The following is a 13,647-nucleotide window of genomic DNA, read 5'->3' on the forward strand; positions in this document are numbered from 1 at the left end:
GTATGGATAGGCTGTTGTGAGTGAGGTTTTATTTTTGTCTGTGTTGATGTCTTGTTTCACATTAAAGCTCAAACTAACCTGATGTTGATTTCTCTTTAGTTCTGACTTCACTGCTGACCAGCCCAACTAACCAAGGTCAGTATAAACTCTGATAGACAAGACAATGTTTGAGGAGGGAAAGTTTATGAATACATTAAAGCACTAAATGCAGTTTTGATAGCCGCAGTGAGCACAGACTGGAGAGTAAAGATGAAACTGAAGATGAAATTTAAAAATAATTCAAAACAAGGGCCGATTCAAATGCTGCACCGGCTGCTAGAAAAAGAGGAAAAACTGATTATTTTGAAGGATGGGTAATAAGATGGTAATGTCAGGAGGATTATTGAGTATTAATAAAATCAGAAACTTAAAAAAGTAAGACACATGTAGGCAGATGTTATTCTGCTGTGTCTAATAGCAACTTTGAGAGTTCAATTTGAAAACATGCAGAAATGGACTTAATTACAGAGGAGAGGATTCAGCAGTGGACAGACAGAGAGAAAGCAGGAATATGAAGAATGTGGTCAAAATAAGCCTTAAAATGCAAATCATCTTCTATAACTGCATATTTCTGTCCTCCTCCCTCCAGCCTCTCTGACTGTGAGTCCCAGCAGCTCTCAGATGTTTGAAGGACAGCCTGTCTCTCTGAGCTGTGAGGAGGACGACAGCTCTGCTGGATGGACTCTGAGGAGGAACACAACCAGAGAAACCAGGACTCAGTGTGGAGATGGCTGGCGAAAACCTGCTGGTTCTTCCTGTAAAATCAGCTACATGTTCCCAGGGGACAGTGGAGTTTACTGGTGTGAGTCCAGAAAGGGATCAACCAGTAACAGCATCAACATCACTGTCACTGGTAAGATCAGACTGTGGAGTCAGTATTGATGAAGCTGTGTGTGAATGGATGACATGCTGTAGTTTGTCTCTGTGTTGAGGTGGACCAGTGATCCTGCAGAGTCCTGTCCTCCCTGTGATGGAGGGAGAAGACCTCACTCTGACCTGTAAAACAAAGAACTCCTCCAACCTCCCAGCTGGTTTCTATAAAGATGGCTCCTTCATCAGGACTGAGCCTGCAGGTCACATGACCATCCACCATGTTTCCAGGTCTGATGAAGGCCTCTACAAGTGTGTCATCAGCAGTGTTGGAGAGTCTCCACCCAGCTGGGTCTCTGTCACAGGTGAGGAGGTTAAAGGTCATCATTCATCTCAGGGTGCTTTCACACCTACAGTTCGGTAGACTCTGCGATTCAGGGACATCATTTTTTATTTGGTTCTGTTTATGTTCACACTACACTTTGTCATGTGTACCAAACCTCGTCTTTGAGATGATGATGCTGATGATGATGATGATGTGTGGTCATTGTAAGTTAAGGATGTTAAATTTGTCGTCATTGTAATCATTTATACATCTGTAAATTGTGCGCAAGGTGGAAACTGCAGGCTAGTTAATGCTTTGATTTAACACTTCCTGTGTGTGTCTGATTGCGTTCTCACATGAAGTGACCGAAATCTTGAGCAACAGAGACCTCCGTATTCAAGTGGAGTTGTGTTATTTGGTCTGCACCAGAGTTTGAATGAGCTTTCACACCGCCCCAAACCAACAGGCGTATCCAAGGAAACGCTCCAGTGTTGGTTACCACGGTGTGGAAGCAGCCTAACACACCGTCTGATATATTAGATATTTCTTCCTCTAACTAGACCAAGGGAATTCACTCAGTTACAAACATGATACACAACACTGAAGTTAGAAGTCTAAAGCTTCACATAAAAAAGGAGGATAAGTGAAATATCTGAACGTGTTCTATACTTACTTTGATTTCTATACTTTTAACCCTTGTGTTTCTTTTTACTTTTTCCAAAGTTTTAAATTGTTACATTTTTCTTCTACACATTTTCAGCGCTTATTTCTACGTCCCATATTTATAAAACAAAAATTGAAAACGGGTCAATTTGACCCGAAGTCAACACAAGGCAAACAGCAAATCGTTTTTTGTTAATTTTAGAGAAACCCCGACTAAAAGTCCTCCTACAACCTCCACCACCTCTGGCTTCACCACTTCTTCCCCTCCCCCCGGCTCCTCTCCTCCTCCCCCAGGCTCCTCTCCTCCTCCCCCAGGCTCCTCTCCTCCTCCCCCAGACTCCTCTCCTCCTCCCCTTGTGTTGTGGTCCATTGTCGGTGTCCCGGTTTTCCTGGTTATCCTGGTGAGACGATGCATCTGTAGCAAACCTAAAGGTTAGTCTCAATAAGACTCATATTGAACTGCAGTTCAAAATCTAAATTTACTGTTGAAATTTTCAATTTCAGAATTGGAGTGAAGTGTTTCAAGTCAAACGTCTCTTAGGATAATGATGAATCACTTTTCTGTTGTTGACCAATCATCCTCACCATGAGGGCCCTTTAGCATGCTCCGGAGCTTTTGATCGAATCACATAACCTTCCTCATGTTTCCATCTTTACGGATGTCTCTTTAATGGATAAACTGATTGAAATTGATGTTAACTTTGGTTCATTTCAGCTGCTCAAGCTGAGGCTGGAGATGATGACATCACATACAATGATGTCACAATATCGAGACGGAGCAGAGGTAAAGATGTTTTTATTGATTTTCAGAAGAAAACCGTGTGTGTTCTTGTTTTAATGTCCTGAGAGGACGTTTTGGGAAAAGAGCATTTTATAAAATAGGGATATTTTAACAGTCACACTGTAAGGTCTATTTTAGTAGATGATAGGGTGTGTTGTGCTTGTCATGAGAGTTTGGGTGTTTTGTACCCTGTGGTTAAACACCTCTAACAGCTCTGTGGTCGTCCAGTTTCCTGTTTCTCATACAAACCCTTCAGCTGAGTGTGGGTCTGTTCACGCTTCACTGCAGGACTTAGCACAGATCATGGAGATAACCGGCTCCATCTAGCCTAGCTTAGCACAGATCCTGGAGGTAACCGGCTCCATCTAGTCTACTGCTCCCAATAAGTGACAAAATAACGCCAACATTTTCCTATTTCCCTGTTGTGATTTGTAGAGTCACAGCGTGTACAAATAACAAGGTCACATGACGCAGACGCACAGCCATCTTCTAACCGTATACATACTGGGAACTTTATTCTCAGAAGGTGAAGCACTGCTACTGCTGCTACTTGGGCGGAGTGATTAACGCAACACCTGAAAAGCCCCGTTGTTACTCTCTGCTCATCACCACAGGGCTTTTCAGGTGCTGCGAGCAAATCACTCCGTGTTATGTTACTGCTGATGAAGAGCCAACATTTCCTGATTTTGCCATTTCATAATAAAAGCATTCAAATGAGAAAATAACGTGGGGGCTTTTATTGTGAAGAATGTATAGGAAATGAAACCATTTCACAGCTGATGATTTGAGTTTGCCAGCTTTCTCCGTAGCAAAAACAAGGCTGTGTAACTCTGACAATAGAAGACTAACAAATAACGAAAGGAGATGACATAATGGCAGGAAGGTCTGGAGTAATATCCTTCATTTTGGTGAATTCTGGGACATTTTACTAAAAATAACGTTACTGTATACTGGTGGCAGCCTTTTCCAATGAACAGCGCTGCAGAGAGCTCCCAAGGGCAGCGGCACAGTAACAAAAACACAGACACATCAATAACAGTATGATATTAACATCCAAAACACACGATTTAGTGGTTTCTGGCATGATAAATACGTTGGGTAGTTCTGCTCACAGTTGAGTAGGCGGCCCTAATGTGGCCCAGGACACATTTTCTGCTCTCATCGTGTAAAAACGGACACATGGTCAGGTGCCTTTGGCGTTGTTATTGACGCTAAAAGTCTCCTTTAGTGTCATATCTAAACACGCTTTATCTAAACGCGCTTGGTCGGGACTATTGGCGTCACTTTTGACGCAGTTAGGTTAACAAAAAGATGGTGGGTGGGCTTATAAAAGGTACGTTTCCATGACACGCAGGACATGAACGGGACAGTTGGGTTTATAAAAGAAGAACAGGACAGTTGGGTTTAGGTAAAGAAGAACAGGACAGTTGGGTTTAGGTAAAGAAGAACGGGACAGTTGGGTTTAGGTAAAGAAGAACAGGACGGTTGGGTTTAGATAAAGAAGAACGGGACAGTTGGGTTTAGGTAAAGAAGAACAGGACGGTTGGGTTTAGATAAAGAAGAACGGGACGGTTGGGTTTAGATAAAGAAGAACGGGACGGTTGGGTTTAGATAATGAAGAACGGGACAGTTGGGTTTAGGTAAAGAAGAACAGGACGGTTGGGTTTAGATAAAGAAGAACGGGACAGTTGGGTTTAGATAAAGAAGAACGGGACGGTTGGGTTTAGATAAAGAAGAATGGGACAGTTGGGTTTAGGTAAAGAAGAACGGAGTTGGGGTTTAGGTAAAAGGAACGGTAAACGGGACGGTTGGGTTTGCAAAAAAGAATGGAAAACGGATTGAACGTTTTAGATAAAGCATTTGGAACGGGCGGTTTGATTTACGATTTAGGAACGGGTTACGTTGGAGAAACGGGATGGTTGTTTCTCACCCTGCTTACGTATTACATATCACCAGACTGATTGACAACTAGGAGGACCAATTATTTTTTGATACCCGAAGAAAAAAAAAAATCCTACACAATAACTTTAATAACCAAGTGTTTGTTTGCACGACACCTGACATGTTGACATACGGAAACCATTTGTTCCTTCGCGGTCAACAATACCACTAAAAAAGAACGGCTCCATTACTGTGAAGTCCATTTCACATGAACTGCGTTCCCATTTAAGCCCTGACATCAGCAACAAGTGTTAAGAAGATAAGAAAACTGTGGCATTTTAAGTTGTACTTCCCCTTATGTAGACTTTGACACTTGTGTCTTAAAGCTATATCCTGATATTTGCTGCTAAAATGTATCAACTCTTAAGTCCTTTTCTATTACTATGGAAAATGTTTTATTGATTGTAGTAAAATTTAAATAAATAATGTCATTTCTTTTCCAGAGAGTTATTCAATTGCAATCTACTCCGGAGTGAGAACAGAAGACGTCAGTCACGGACAAACAGGGATCAAAGACAAGAAATCAACCAGGAAGAGACTATTTCGATTAGCAGATTAATCCTCATCTGGTGCTCTAGTGAGTATTAGTGAATGAACTACAGTGTGTGTTCATGGTGATGAAGAAACATGTCATCCACTGCAACAGGGACCATCTTTACATGCACAATATTTTGCCCTTAGGGCTAACCCTAACCCTGATATCATTTTAAAAGGCTAAGTGAGAAAACATTGGAGAACCCTTTTTCAATTATGTAATCACGTAATGTAATCTGAAAACTGCTGCACAGGTTAAAAAAAACACAATGCAACTGATCTCAGCTGGTAATCTGTCTATAATGGACATTTCTAAGTGACCTCAAACTTTTGATCGGTAGTGTAGGTCAGGAGGTCACAACAAAGAGGGAGACAACACCATGTTAAATGTTTAAACAGTACTTCATTAAATTAAATTCAACCAAATTAGACCAAAAACAATATCTAAATTGACTATATAACATTGTGTTAATGTTCATATTACTGTTTATTGTGTTATATTCGAATATTTGGACAAACTCTATGTTGAAGCTTTGGCAACATTGTAATTGAATCTTTAATGCCAATAAAGCCTCTTTGAATTGAATTGGATTGAGAGAGAGAAACATTTGACCAAATAACCAACATCAATAATATACTGATCCTGCTGGGAGAACAGCAGGAACACACACACACACACACACACACAGACACAGACACAGACACACACACACACACACACACACATACACAACTGTAATATTCTTGTTTTCATGTTGTTGCTGATATCCATCAGTTATATTCTTATTGTTATTTTATATTCTATTTTGTTGACATGATAGTTGCTTTTGCACAAATGTTAACCTAATGTTTTATGGTCTCCATCCTGCTGTACAACTGGATGTAAATGTGAAACATGTTTCCCTGTTTATGTGCTGTAGCAATACTGTGTGTCAATATGGTCATGCTAATAAAGCTTCTTTGAATTTGAGAGAGAGAGAGAGAGGGGGGGGAGGAGCGAGAGAGGGAGAGAGGGAGTGAAAAGGAGAGAAAAGAGAGGGAGACAGAGAGAAGGAAAAGAGAGAGGAGAGAGAGAAAAGAGAGGAGAGAGGGAGAAAAAGAGGGAGACAGGAGAGAAAAGAGAGGGAGACGGAGAGAGGGAGAGAGGAGAGAGGAGAGAGGAGAGAGAGGGAGAGAGAGAGGAGAGAACAGGGAGAGAGAGAGAGAGAAGGAGGAGAGAGAGAGAGAGAACAGGGAGAGAGAGAGAGAGAGAACAGGGAGAGAGAGAGAGAACAGGGAGAGAGAGAGAGAACAGGGGAGAGAGAGAGAGAAGAGAACAGGGGAGAGGGAGAGAGAGAGAGAGAACAGGGAGAGAGGGAGAGAGAGAGAGAGAGAGAAACAGGGAGAGAGAGAGAGAGAGAGAGAGAGAGAGAGAGAGAGAGAGAGAGAGAGAGAGAGAACAGGGGAGAGAGAGAGACAACAGGGGAGATAGAAACAGAGATACACTTCCTCCTCTTCACTAAGAGAATTTACACTTTGAAAAAATTGCCAAAAAATAGCAAATGTCCCAAAAATACCATGAGAAGAGATGCTGGTAGTCCTGCTAGGAGAAGGGACAGCAGCTCCACTGGCAGCTAAATATGGATCTGAGGGACTCACCACCATTAGGATCCCAACATTACACATTGGTTTGGGATTATACAGTAACTATATTATACACAACTGTTAAGTATTATATTGTGTTATGTAATTGTTTGGTAATATGTGTTGTATAACTATCAGTGCAGTATGGAATATATGTGACACCTACTGTATGTATTTAATATGTAATGTACTATATATGCATTTGCTGTAAACTGCTTTTGCAACAACATGCTTTCTTTGTTCATGTCAATAAAAAAATAGAATTGAATTTAATTTAATTAAGAGAGAGAGAGACAGAGAGAAAGAGGGAGACAGAGAGAGAGAGACAGAGAGAGAGAGAGACATCGTGACTTGTTCCTCCTGCGGTCAACATGCTTATCTTACTATAATCTCTATAAACAGCTCTGTTAGTGTGAAGTCCATTTCACATGACCTGGGTTTCCATTTTAGCCCTGACATCAGCAACAAGTGTTAAGAAGAAAACAAAACTTCCTCTTAAACAGTGGACTTTTATACTTAAAGAGCTCATATTGTGTTCATCTTCAAGTTCATAATTGTATTTAGAGGTTATATCAGAATAGGTTTACATGGTTTAATTTTCAAAAAACACCATATATTTGTTGTACTGCACATTGCTGCAGCTCCTCTTTTCACCCTGTGTGTTGAGCTCTCTGTTTTAGCTACAGAGGGAGACATCTCACTGCTGTTCCATCTTTGTTGGGAGTCGCACAAAGTCCCGAGATGGTGATGTTGATGAGAACACAGCTAGAAGTTAATACATGAAGTCAAAGCCAACTGTGAGAGCTGAAGGGCAGCAACAAGTCTGTTAGTTCTACCTCCATCTGAAGCCCCCATCCTTACTATCTTCACTACTACACATATGTTTGGATTTAAACTGTTTACATGGTTTTTACACCCCTAGACAATAACTGCACATTCCTGCTGACCCTTTATATCCATATTCTTATCTTTTTCAATGAGATGCTGATTGTAAACCTCTGTTTGGATGAGAGCATCATATCAGTTGAGTCAGACAGCCAGCAGGTGGCAGCACAGCACCTTCTCTTTCTTTACACATGTTCAGTTCAGCAGGGAACAGCTCACAGTCAGATTGATAGAGAAAGACAAAGTGGCGACACTCTCATTGGACTCCGTTGTACGCTTTTTGCCGCCTACTTCCGGGGTATGCAGTCTCGGATAGTTCCAAACAATCCATTCACGGCGTCGGGCATCATTCATTTTCATTGCTGGCCGTCGAGTAACTTCTGAGGTAAGTTGATTAAATAGCTACCTCTTTTGAATTGTCAACTGTCTATATTTTATCAGAGACCCTTTATGATGCATATACTGATCTTTATTTGTATGTGTGCACAGCGTAATTACATATATTTTTATCTTGGTAGCCGACCGATTGCCTGCTAGTTTGTTAGCTCATTTGTTAGCTCGACTTCGCCAGCTGTGAAGGTATCGCTACACCAACAATTACGAAGTTCAGTAGTGAATCTCTGACAACTTTTATTTGGTTAGTTATTGATGTTGGATTACTAGGATCATTAAGGTTGATTAAGGACAGATTTTATTTAGGTTTTATCTGCTGAACCTGATGGTGTTAGCTAGTCAGCTAAGTACTGTGTGTCTAGAAATAAGGTTGTTTAATTATACCCTTGAAAGGGCTGTTGGATTACATGTATTAATACAAATTATTCCACACTAAAAATATCAGTAAGTGACATATGTCAATGACATAATTTTAAATATGAAAAAGTATTAAGGCAAATTTCACAGTTTTTTTTTTGTTTTTTACTGTTGATTTATTTAACGTTTTCCACTGTCTTTTTAAGTTCAATAATTGCAACATCATTCCAGAAGTCAACAATTAATCGTGTTAAATTATCGTGATTTCAATATTGACCGAAATAATTATGATATTATATATGATATGACATATTTCTTTCCATATTCCAGCAGCCCTACTGGTGCTGGCGACGGCTGCTGGTGGTGGCTGCTGGCTGCTGAAATAAGAGGCGACTGGAGGCTGCGGACGGTGTGCCGGGGATGGAGAGGCCAAATACATCCACGGCAACCAGTAAGGTGTTTGGCAGTGGACTAGATGTTATGACCTTAGGTGAGGAAGTCTGCTGTGTTGAAATTGCCTTCTTAGTCTGACTCTTGCTGCCAAGGTACCCCTTATCACAGTTGTTTACCTTCCTCTCAGCTTGATTGAATCCTTAACCTCAGCCTGATATATGTGGAGGATATTTTTTGTTAATTAATCACTTATACTATTCCTGGCTCTACTTTGTTGCTCTTATTCATACTTGTTCCCACTTGTTTTTTGTTCCACAAACCTCAGCCTGATATATGTGGAGAGGATTTGTTTTATTAAACACTCAGCATCTCAAACACTAACCCCCAAAACTCCTGGCTGCAGATTTACATGCTCTCCTATTTGTATATGCTTTTTTTTTTTTTTAATGGTCTCCTTTCCCCACAGTATTCCTTTTTTCTGTACTTGTTCTTGTTCTCTCACTCATTGTTCAATAAAAAATGTATTCATCCAAGTGTAATGAGTTGTTAGTCTTTAATATATATGATACTTTGTGTATGGCTTAGTCTTAAAATGATCATGGTTGTGTGGTCAACTCCTGCCTCATCAGAAGAAGTGGGCTGGACACTAAATGCTGAATGACTGTTGCTGCTCTGCTTTCTCAATCGCTCTCTGACCACGGGTAAGTGAATCGGAATTACAAGCAAAATCAAGGAAAATTCAATAGTCCAGATGTGCAAAAAAGAACATCTTGAATCATCTTTGATTAAAAAAAAAAAAAAAAAAAAAAAGATGTAGTATGGTTAAGGGTTAACCCTTGTGTTGTCCTTCGGGTCCCCGGGACTTAGTTTATTTTTGACGTTTTTGCATTGGCCTGGCGTTGAGCTTCAGGTCCCGTGAACTGGCACGGGGAGGTCAGAACAAACGCGTTTGGACAGGCTAATACAAAATGTAAATAAACTAAAGTCCCCGTGCCACGAAGGACAATACAGGACAGTAGCCTAGTGCTATCATGCTAACACAGACGTGAAGCTTTCCCTCCAAAACTTAAAAACGTATCTACGTAGCTTTCAGTTGTCACCCTACCACTCCAAATGTAAAACTGACATTTACAAATATGCAATAACAATCAAACAAGTACATGGGTATGTGTTTTTATTCATATTACCATTCAATATCGCAATCGCTGCGGTCAGTCCCATAGGAGAACATGACAGCGCTGCGTGTGTTTGGAACTATTCAGGCTTACATGAACCACGTGACCACCACGCTAGCGAGATCAACGAGTGTCGCAAGTCTTTATATCTCTATGGCTCTGCTCACAGCTCTTTAACTTATGGAGTTTTAATTCAACCGTCACTGTATTAGAGGAACATTTAGGCTACAAAATAAAGATCATCACCATGTCAACAGACACATGACATCACAGTGTCCAAACCAACAGTTAATACATTTCAGAAACACTCTGCAGCAGAAAACAGAAAAGAGACCAAACTCACACAGTTAAATTAAAATGACAACGACAACACGCCGCCATAGCAACAGGAAGGGGTTTGCAACTAGACAATACATTGTCCAATCTGCCCCACATATATCAGGCTTAGAGTTCAGGCCTGAGAACATTTACAAGTCAATATTGACTCCTAGTCATAGCGCCACCTGCTAGCAACAGGAAGTAGGCCTCATGTGACAACATTATCCAATTTATATGAAATTTACATACTGTGGTCCACACTTTGGGTTCATAATGTTGCTCCACTGCATGCTTGAAGTGACATGTCTTTAACGTTAGCACGGCCGAGTAACGTTAGCACGGCCGAGTAACGTTAGCACAACCAAGTAATGTTAGAGTGACGGGCAGCAACAGTGGCTAAATTATGTCCGATTATTTAGAAAGAAAAAACTCCCAACAACAGACGACTCCTCTCTTGAGCACATGTTGTCCTGGTGTATCTCCGGTCCATAAATCAGCTATAAAAATGTATAATATGTAACATTTCTGCATTAAAATGTCTAAAAACGACCATACCTATGTTATATATTCTGTTGAGTTGTGTACTTGTGTAACAGAGTTAAAAAATGCACTTTATTAATTCTAATTTCCAATTTATGTTATGTAATTTTAATCATCATTTGTTGGGTATTTGTAAATTTGATCTTATTGAGTTGAATTAATTTATCATATTGCTGTTGTTTCCTGCGGAGATGTTGTTGCAGCACTGTGCCTCTAATGTACCTCCTAAGTTGCTGTAGCGTCTGTTTCCTCCTCACAACACAGTGTTGTGTTGTGTTCAAGTGTACAATGTCCCAGAAAGAATAATACTCAGTAACCGTAATACAGCTTTCTTCCTGCCACACAGCATCATTATGTCATTGATTACATGCTTACATACATGATTTTAGGATTTTAGCAGTGGGGACAGGTCTGTCCGAACGACCCCCCCACCCCTACTCCTGCACACCCCGCCGCCAAATGTTTTACGTATGAAACGGAGAAACAACTGCAGAAGGACCCATGGTTGGGAGCCACAGCTCTATACCGCCCTGACTGTCAAGAGGAGTGGGTACTGGTCGTTGGTGCCCTTCAAATTCCTACTGTGTTACATTCATTTCTGTATCTGATTACTGTCAACTAGTTTATGTCCTTGACGTTCCACTTCTGGGATTGATACAGGATTCACCGGATGTCCCTCTTTTCGGCCGGATGTCCGTCCCCTTCCTCTGTCTCTGTGTTGGGGTTCTAACCTGCGGCTGATCTGTGAGGACTCTGGTTAACTGCTCCTCAGATCTCTGCAGGGTAAATCCAGACAGCTAGCTAGACTATCTGTCCAATCGGAGTTTTCTCTGGCACAACTTTTCTGGTTTCCCAGACCCTCCTCCAAAGCATTTTGCAGTGGCTTTGTTCAGAGCTTAGCACCGCCCAAGACAATTGTGATTGGTTTAAAGAAATGCCAATAAACCAGAGCACGCTTTTGGTGTGTGGACTAGCCAGATCTTCCTCCGCAGCGCTGTGGAGGACGGTCTGGCAAAGCGAGTCTACTGTCAACATTAAATATCTACATTAACAGTATGTATTGCATGATTAAAATATGTTAAGTATGTTGAATGTATATGAATGCACATATATATACAGTACAGGCCAAAGTTTGGACACACCTTCTCATTCAATGTGTTTCTTTATTTTCATGACTATTTACATTGTAGATTCTCACTGAAGACATCAAAACTATGAATGAACACATATGGAATTATGTACTTAACAAAAAAGTGTGAAATAACTGAAAACATGTCTTATATTTTAGATTCCTCAAAGTAGCCTTCCTTTGCTTTTTTTGGTAACTCTGCAAACCCTTGGTGTTCTCTCAATGAGCTTCATGAGGTAGTCACCTGAAATGGTTTTACCTTCACAGGTGTGCTTTGTCAGGGTTAATTAGTGGAATTTGTTCCCTTATTAATAAAAAAGCAAAGGGTGGCTACTTTAAAGAATCTAAAATATAAGATTAAGACAGTTATTTCACACTTTTTTGTTAAGTACATAATTCCATATGTGTTCATTCATACGTTTGATATCTACGTAAATAGATCATTAAATGTAAAAAAAAGAAAACAACATTGAATGAGAAAGAGTGTCCAAACTTTGGGGCCTATACTATATATATATATATATATATATATATATATATATATATATATATATATATATATATATATATATATATATATGTATACAGTATATATGTGTGTATGTATTGGTATTTGATCTAATAAATATTAATCAGACTCGCAAAATTAACATTTAAACACCAAAAATATGACATCCATGTCAAACATAAAAACTTGTGTTGACATTAAAACAATCTGCCTTTTATTAATTAAAGAACATCTGAACTGACTTACATTTGACTTTTATCTGAACTATCAAATATGGAGTCATTGTGTTTTATGTATTTAAAGTAAAAGGACTTTGAGCGTTGTTCCCTAACCTCCCAGACTCTCTCCTCTCACAGCCCCCCAGGAATGAAATGATGAAACCAGTGTGAGAGGGTTTCTCTAAATCCTGGAGACATGTTGGACAAAGGTGTCTTCAGCTGAGACCAGAGACCCTCCATCAGATCCAGATCTTAGTCTCTCAGGATCACATCCTCCCCCCAGTCTCTGATCCTCCTCTACACATTTAACATATTCATATATTAATATAACACACACACACACACACACAAACAATATGAGGTTGATATTTGGAGCAGCTTTATTTATGTTCAAAGAATAAAAAATGTACAGCAATGAATAAATAAAAGTAACAACTTGAGGATCCAAATGTAGCAAAATAAAGTATTTATTAAAATAAGATAAAAGAGTTTAAAGTGCATTAAAGTATCTGAATATTATTAACTTTCTGAGTTATTAACTTCCATCATGTCTCTGATCATTATTATTTCATCCATTGATTCATATTAAATTATTATCATCACTTTTGTATAGTTCACATTACATAACATTTCCTTTAGCTAGCATCATAATAATAAAACTTAATAGATAATAAACACAAGGGTTAAGGTCTTATTTAGAGACAGACTGGTTCTCTATGTCCCCCTGAGATATTCTGAGCTGCATCAGATGATTTTATAATTACAATAACAACAATATTCACAATGTCATCAACTCCTCAGTTTAAACTATTCAATGTTAGATAATTTTAAATCATCAGCTGGAAATATCACATTCTTAGAAGGCAACACAAGTTTTTATATGGCCGAGCAGAAAACAAGCATTTCAAATCCCCTCCATATAAACCGTAATTAAAGGTTGGAGCAGGTTAAAGGAGAAAAGCATTTTCTGTGTGCTGCGTCTGAGTTCATATTGTCTGAACCTCTCTGAACGGTT

At 39.7% G+C, this 13,647-nt stretch overlaps 1 long non-coding RNA gene across 1 annotated transcript; it reads left to right on the forward strand.

The window, feature by feature from the left end:
- The first annotated feature begins 1,973 nt into the window (after positions 1 to 1,973).
- On the forward strand, positions 1,974 to 5,339 carry LOC120572997. The gene is made up of 3 exons (XR_005641572.1): positions 1,974 to 2,269; positions 2,553 to 2,621; positions 5,003 to 5,339. It is a non-coding gene; the product is annotated as an uncharacterized LOC120572997 (long non-coding RNA).
- The last annotated feature ends 8,308 nt before the right edge of the window (positions 5,340 to 13,647 follow it).

The sequence above is a fragment of the Perca fluviatilis genome, chromosome 14 (genome assembly GCF_010015445.1).
Source record: "Perca fluviatilis chromosome 14, GENO_Pfluv_1.0, whole genome shotgun sequence".
Classification (NCBI taxonomy): domain Eukaryota; kingdom Metazoa; phylum Chordata; class Actinopteri; order Perciformes; family Percidae; genus Perca; species Perca fluviatilis.